Raw genomic sequence first — 8,820 nt, forward strand, 5'->3', positions numbered from 1 at the left:
AGTTTTCTTAATAAAAAAAAAAAAAAAACTTGAATTTTACCTGTGACTGAGTAGCCCTACGTGTACGTACACTTGGCTGTGATGACCCGGGGGCTTCTACCTCTGCCTGTCGTTCATGTTGGGATCCAAAAAATGCGTTAAAAAAAAAAAGGGGGGGGAGTTTTCTTAATCACAAAAAAACTTGGATTTTACCTGTGACTGAGTAGCCCTACGTGTACGTACACTTGGCTGTGATGACCCGGGGGCCTCTACCTCTGCCTGTCGTTCATGTTGGGATCCAAAAAATGCGTTAAAAAAAAGGAAAAGATTATGAAACATTTCCAAATAATTATTATATTACTTCTACAAACACTTCTTTAAATAGACAATTTTCTAATAGAAATCAAAGATTAAAGCACCCTCCTTAACCTTAAACTTAAAGCACCCTCCCACACTAACCCAAATTCGAGCTTAATTTAATTGAAATATACCATAATCTCAACCAGAATTGTGAATAGTACCCACCACCAATTTTAGCAAACTTTCATATATTAGTGAGCAGCTATGGAATCATCGGGAAATAAGAGTTTTCTTAATAAAAAAAAAAAACTTGAATTTTACCTGTGACTGAGTAGCCCTACGTGTACGTACACTTGGCTGTGATGATCCGTGGGCTTCTGCTTCTGGGTGGGGTTGAGCTTGTGATCCCTACAATAATTTAACCAAACATTCAGACAAATACCAACAATAATTATTATATTACTTGTACAATAATAATTAAGTTAACAAATTTTGGAATATGAACCTTATGTTGTAAAATGTATTTGTTTTACCTGTGCTTGAGTAGCATCTTTTTTCGGCTTATATTTCTTCGGTTTCCACCTCTTCCGGTCTGGGTTCAAAGGTAAATGACAACCTTTATAATTATGCCCTAAACCCCCACAATTTCCACATTTAACAATATATCCACTACGGGTTAGCTTGTAGGGGTTAGTTGGCTCATCTACAGCTTTTCGCCTACTAATCTTTGGTCGACCAGGAGCCCTTCTAATGATAGGTGGCTGGATTTCATCGCATGGATCATCAGCTGGCCATGTCTGTGGACCTTCCATGCCATACACTCGAGCTGTATATCCTTGCATATACTTGTCCATCTTGTAATAATCATCCAAATAATCCTCTGGTTTTTGTTTATGCATGTAAATTGCAGCACAAGCATGTGAGCAAGGGATCCCACTCACCTGCCATCGTCCACATGTGCATGTGCGATGATCTAACCGGACTAAACGCCGTGGCTCGTATATGTCCTCGATCTCAAACTCCAACTCATTCTGCCACCGACTAATACAATTCCTTGCACCACTTTTTGACCTCTCCAATTTTTTCTGGATCTTTGGGCATATTGTGTAGTGCGTCGACCGGATTCCATTCCTTTTCTGCTGGAAGCGTGCCATTATTTGCAGACGAATTTCTTCAAGCATAGTCAGTATAGGCTTAATCCTAGCTTCCTTAATCCACGCGTTGAAGCTCTCGGCCAAGTTGTTTAATAACATATCACTTTTGGTTTGGCAGTTGAAAGCATGTCTGGACCATGATGCCTTCGGTACACCACTAAGGTAATCGTGTGCACCTTTCTCCATTGACAATATATTCTGCATGTGATGGTCAAACGCATAAACATTGGCTGCACGTGCAGCCCCCCACAACTCATCCTTCATAGCTTTCCCGGTGTAGCCTTTCGCTTTGAGGTTCGCATGTAGATGCCGAACACAAAAGCGATGCTCAGCATGTGGCAACACAGCCTCAACTGCAATTCCAAGCCCCTACACACATAAATTTATGTTAAATTATATGGAACAACATAAAGGAATAAAAGGAATAAAATAACACAATACAATAAGAACATAAATAGTATTTTACACTAAATACCTTCTGTCTGTCAGACATTATAGTCCAACCAAGTCCGCCTTCTGGCCCGCATAAGTCCTCCAATAAAATGGCAATGAACCACTGCCATGAATCTCTTGTCTCTGCCTCAGCCACATCAATTGCAATGGGGAACATGTCGTCGTTGCCATCCTTGCCTATGGCACACAACAATTGCCCCCCATATTCCCCCTTTAGATGACAAGCATCTAAACAAATTATGGGCCGACAACCATGTCTGAACCCCTTCTTACATGCATCAAGACAAATATACATCCACTGAAAGAATACTCCATCTCTGTGTACAAAAGCACTACTACCAGGGTTCGTACTGAGTATTGCCATTGCGTATCTCCGTGTGAGGCGATATTGCTTAGAGTGCCTACCAAAAACTTGATGCAATGCCTCCTTCTTCGCTCTATAGCAACGGTCAATAGGAACATCGATGTTAAGGTCTCTCTTCACCCTCTGTTTCAATGCATATGGTGTCCACGTGGGGTCATCCTTGAAGTCCCTCTTATAAGCACGATCAAGATACTCAACATCGCATCTGGAGTTTTCGTACTGATTACCACAAATATGAATCGGGTAGTACGTCTTAATTTGAAAAGAAGTCCTGGTAGCATCAGTAGAGGCATGAATCCTCCATGAGCAATGGTCTAATTTACAGACTGCACTCACCCTACTCGTGTCATTGTGCTTGTAGTTGTAATCAAACCCTTTCTGCACAGCATGCGTCTTCAGTGCCATCTTGAAGGAACTTGAATCTGCAAATTGATCCCCAAGCTCAAACGTCACTGGAATCTTCAAGTCATGTTTCAGATTGAACTGTCTATACCGCTTCCTTTTTTTTCCAACCTCGGCAGCATCACTTTCTTGCAAACTTGCAAGACCATCACTTTCATCATCAGATTCCTCTTCCCCAAAATCGGCTCCTTTATCACCTATGTTAATGTCAACTTTTTCCCACCATTTGGACGTCCCATCATTCTCTTTATTGACCTCAGCAGCATCATAGAAAAGGTCCTCATCCTCGCCATCAGTTGCTTCGAAGTCAGTCAACAACTCCTTGATAACTTCATCAATATCCTCTTCCACTTTCTTCTTCCGTGGCCTACCACCACGTCCATTTTTTTTTTACCAGTTTTGGGCACGGTGTCCGCACCAACATTCTGATTGTCTTCCTCGTCCTGCAAAACCGGTTGAGCAACCCGTCTTCTTCTTCTTCTACGTACTGAAAAATATATACAAAAATTAAAATAAAAAACCTAAAACAAAAGAATCAACTAATAAAAACCATAAATAATTGTGACAACATAAGAGTCCAACTCAATTTCAATTTCTATGTACCTCCTCGGCTGGTGGTCGGTTGCCCGCTTGGTTTCTTGGATGGCGTAACAGAACGGGCAGCTTTAGTTTTAACTCGGGGGCTTTTGAAATGTTTTGATTGAGAATGTCCACCTTCTCCACCTTGTCCTTGTACATCTCCATCTTCACGTGCAGCATTAGGTATGTCCTCCATCCCTAAAAGAAACAATCAAATTTGTTGTTAGTCATTCAGGAAGGGAAGGCTAAGTGCTCTCATGATATATTATTTGAAAAAACAATTAAGTTAACAAATAAGAAATAAGTATACTACCTTCAGCACGGGGTATTTCATCCACCCCGTCACCTTCTCCATCTCCATCATGAAGGGGAGGCCTAGGTATCTCACCCACCCCGCCACCACCTTCTACATCTCCATCATGACGGGGAGCCCTAGGTATCTCACCCACCCCGCCACCACCTTCTCCATCTCCGTCATGCTGGGCAGTATTAGGTATCTCACCCACCCCGCTACCACCTTCTCCGTGTTGTCCTTCAACAGCTTCAAGAAATAAATGCTCATCTACTATTATAACACTGTCCACCATATGTTCAACGTATAAATGAACATCTTGTGCTCTGTACTCAGCCATAATATTTACAAAATCTACAACGTCTGCATCACTATTTAAAGATATCACTTGATTATGTGGACCATCACCGACATTATACCAACATCTAACGTCGCTCATGTATCCTAAGTCACGAACCAACTCTTTGACTTCCCACATACTAAAATAGTCAACATCATAGCCTTTCACTTCATGGACGTCGCCACCAACGTATTTAAATGGGGTATGGGTCATTGTTCCACCGTGGTGCATGATTATATTGACAGCCATATCTGTAAACATATAAACGAGTGTAAGAAAAAATATAAAAGAGTGTAAGAAAAAATATAAAAGAGTGTAAGAAAAAATATTTGTCAATACAAGAAAACACAAAAAACAATAATATCTATCTATTGCATGAAATGAAATGATTTAATGATATATATATATATATCATTAAAAATTATACATGCATGTTTTGGACTCAAGATGCCCAACTTAAGCTGATTTTGGAAGTTAGGTTGACATAGTTGGCAACCATTCAATTGGGAAAAAATGACAAAACATAATAGTAATAATAAACATATACTTTTGCACATGCATGTTATAGGTGCAAAGTGCACTTTTCGCTCATTGTTATATGTGGAAAGATCAACAAATGCATACAATACATGTAAAAAATTTCTCTTTCTATAAGAACCATTAACCTATTCAATGCCTTAAATTATGCAAAAATTCATCAATATACGTAAAAGAGGCAGGTTTAAGTTACATTTGCTACTTAATAACTTTCCATAGGATCACTATTTTGCCAAAGTCACCATTACATTATATTAATATACATGTCCATCATGCTTGCTAAATATTAAGAGAATGAGAGATTAGAAACTGTCTAATCTGGAAATGTTAAAGATAAAGTTTCTTTAAAAAGAATTTTAAACAAGCTTATAAATAAATAAGTTTTAGATTATAGTAAATCCCACCAGATTGACATGAAATTTACCATGCACAATAGCATGGGGGCATGTAATCCAAGAAAGTAGTTGAATATAGGTACAATTATATACACTTGTGAGCGTGAGAGATTAAATCTCATATTGGAAAGCTATCACAAGAGGATATAGACAATTTATCCTAGAAGACAGCTCATGAGATAATAAAACCTTCTGTTTAAGGCAAAATGTGGTTGAGCTAACTACTAAAGGAAAAAAATTTTAAATATAAAGAACAGTATATTTAAAAATTTATACCATCTTCAAATTACTATTTCATTATCAATGCCTCATCCAAATTAAATCCCATATTAAAATAACAGATAAATTAAACACCAAATTTGACTTCTACAAATTCAGAACATCAATCCCCTTCTAGAATGAGCACGGTGAGTTGTATATTGAGCAAGTTGAGTTGTACATTAAATGGAAGGAAATTAAGCCCCACAGAAAAAAATTGATAGAATCCCTTCTGCCTAACACGACAAAATCCCCCTTGACCAAACCTGCCAGTGCACACGAAACAACAACTGTCCCATTCCAGGACCACAACCAAGGTGGACCACACCCACTGCCAATCAACACTAATATTGGCTCAAAAGTGCAATATTCGACAGATGTTGGACAAAAAACAAGTTGCGGATGGGGACAGATGTTGGACAAAAAACAGGTTGGGGATGGGGTTTCGACCAAATGCTTCCAACACAACAAAAAAATTCAAAAAACAACTATTAAAGGCTTCCATTTCAGTCAATCAACAAAACCCACAAAGAAATTTCGGAAAATACCTTCGTCGAAACCAGATTTTTTCCGATTCAAAATATTGTGATTTGACGGAAACCTAGCCGGAAAAGTGACGCCGAAATGGGTGATTTAACCGGTGGGTACTGTCGCCGGTGGCCTCTGTCGCCGGTGGTTCTGTCTCCGGTGGGTCCTGTCGCCGGCGGGGTCTGCGTCGGTGGCGTCTGCGTCGGTGGGTTGCCGCTTGAGGTGTATCGGGAGGCTGGTATTGTGACCGTATGAAACTTGAGGGTTTCAAAAAAGAAGCCCTCAAGTTTAAGCCAAAACTCACCGTTTTGGATGGTCCAAAACGGTGAGTTTTATATCCTACGTGTCCAATGTGAACACGTAGGATACAAAATTCTACTGAGGTGGACTTAAGTAAAACGGTGCGTTTAACTCAAATAACGGAAGTTAACAAAAATTAACGGTAAGGAGTTTTTAAGTAGTTTCGAGTGACCCAGAGACTAAATTTCCGAAAAAAAATACCCAGGGAGTTTTAAAAAAAAGCGCGTTTACCTAAGGATTTTAGATATGATTTCCCAAAATAAAATTTGCATGCTCTACAAACACCAACAAAAGCCGAGTGTTAGGAATTTCTCAAGGCTTTTTAAGCAGTTCAAGAAGCTTATTTTTCAAATCATCTAAGAGGAGCGCAGAGTACGTAATCACATTCATGAACACAATTTATTGTGCATGAAGATAGACTTTCCTCGTTTGAATGAAGATGATCCATCCAGTTTGGTGTCCCAAGCATAACGATTTTTTCGTTTCTATGAAACACCCAAAACTTCTAGAGTTAACATTGCATCTGGATATATTGAAGGGGAAGTCGTTCAATGGTATGATTGGCTTGAAGCAAGCCATGGAACGCCCACTTGGGCAATGTTTGTTGAAGGTCTTCTTATTCGGTTCAGCCCTTCTTCATTTGAAGACGTTGACAGTGAGTTAGCTAAGCCCGAACAACAGTGGCGGATATATGTGGGGGCGACCTGGGGGCGGTCGTCCCTGGTAAAAGAAAATTTTAAAAAATTTCTTAAGTATTTTTCCTACAAAATTTTGTTACTGCCCCTTAAAAAAAAAAAAAAAAAAACTCCTCCTGGCTCCGACGCTAAACAAAAGAAAAAAAAAAAAAAAAAATATATATATATATATATATATGTCTTACCCTTAAGTCGACAATCACCTAGGAGGAGGAAAAGAGAAAAACTCATCAAGACGGTGAGGCCCGCAAGGCCTGCAAATCGCAAGATTGAAGACTGCAAGAGCCTCTGGACAACGATCGCCGATCGGCACCTTCAATCCTTAATATATATATTTTTTGTTTGGATTTCAGGTGACTGGTGAGGTTCATAGTTTTCTGTTTCTGATTTTCTTTTATTTGGGTTTTGTTCATATTTTGTTAATTTGTTCGGATCTGATTTGATCTTAAGGTAATTCTTATTCCAAATTATTACATTTCGGGGATACTCTATCCCGAATAAGAAGAAATTTTGTCATGGTGGCCACAACACGATCAGGAAGTGTGGCAATCCGGCAGGGAAAGTCACAAACGGAAATAGCCAACCATGTTGGTCCATTGGTCCAGCCTAATCCGAAATTGGTCAACCACGCCGGCCAGATTGACCCGATAGATCCAGTTATCAGCATCAACCCTGTTGATCCCATAGTTCAGCAGGGACCGGTTCAACACAACATACCTCCCTGTCAACCGGAAATAGGAGATCCTGAACGCTTTGCAGCAATGGCAGCGCAAATCGAAGCTTTGACACGGCAAAATGCAGAACTTCGTCTACGGGTATTAGAGCAGTCTCATCGCGAGGAAACCCGTGGTAGGCGGGACGAAGAAGAGCACATCAGCCGTGTTAGCACTCATAATCAACAAAGAGGAGGACACCAAAAAGACAATTTCAAGCAACATGCAAGCCGAAAGGAGGAAAATCGGGTGAATGATAGCAAAATCAGTGGTACCCGAGATAGAAATGAGGAACTCAACAGGAGGATGGCAGAGTTGGACAAGAGGTTCATCAACCTGAAGCGGAAGAATAAAGGGAAGGACACCTTCGTGGAGAAGATGTTGCAGGGAACCGGTTCACCTTTTTCCCCACGGGTGGAGGAATACCGGTTGCCTGAGAAATTCAAGGCCCCTCCTATGATGAGTTATAAGGGTGTCGGAGATCCAGTCGAACACTTGGAAGATTTTCAGTCACATGTACGCCTCCTTGGCATCCTAGACGAGGTGGCTTGTAGGGCCTTCCCCCTCACTTTATCAGGAAGTGCCCGGAGCTGGTTCAAGAAGCTGCCCCCGGGCTCAGTTGACAAATTTGAGGATCTAGGCCGGGTATTCTTAACTCAGTTTATGACTTCACGGATCCGAAAGAAACCACCATCTTATTTGCTGACTCTGAAGCAGCGCAGTGATGAAACCCTGAAGCAATTCATAACTCGGTTCAACCTAGAAAAGACAGAAATTGAAGAACCCTCAGATGACCTGATATACTCGGCAATTTATCATGGGCTCTTGACCAAAGAGCTGGTGATGAGGAAAATGGTGCGGAAACCACCGAGCAATCTACAGGAATTGATGAGCAAGGTACAAGAGTTCATCAATGAGGCTGATGTTCTAGAGGCGATAGATAGCACGAGACATCTGGAACAAAAAGAAGATAAAAATAAGGAAGACTACTTCCGAGATCGGGTGTAGCAGTGACAGGAAATAGCAAGGAACGCGAAGCATCTGAAGAAGTACTATCAGTAGTACGCCTAGAGTTTGGTTTATTTATGCTTTTATGCTTTTATCATTTGATTGTCTTTCAATAATAAATTTAATTTGAATAAAGAATAATGCTGATTTAAGCATCGGAGTGTCCTCGGTCCCCCGAGGACCCCCTTTGACAATTATTCTTTAGTAGACAGGACAAGGAGAAAACCTTAAACAAAAACAAGGAGCTACCTCGAGGTGAAAGGGGAGCAAAGGTTCGTTTCCGGAGACAAGGAAAAAACCTTGGACAAAAACAAGGGACTACCCCAAGGCGAAAGGTGAGCAAAGGTTAATCTGTTGAAAGATTCATATATCATGGTTATAAATTATTCTGCAGGTTAAAGCTTAGTTTGTCAAGCGGGATTCAATGAAGAACCGGGTATATCACCCCCGGATATTTGATAAAAGAACCGGGTATATCACCCCCAGATATTTGATAGAAGAACCGGGTATATCACCCCTATAT

The sequence above is a fragment of the Corylus avellana genome, chromosome ca8 (genome assembly GCF_901000735.1).
Source record: "Corylus avellana chromosome ca8, CavTom2PMs-1.0".
Classification (NCBI taxonomy): Eukaryota; Viridiplantae; Streptophyta; class Magnoliopsida; order Fagales; family Betulaceae; genus Corylus; species Corylus avellana.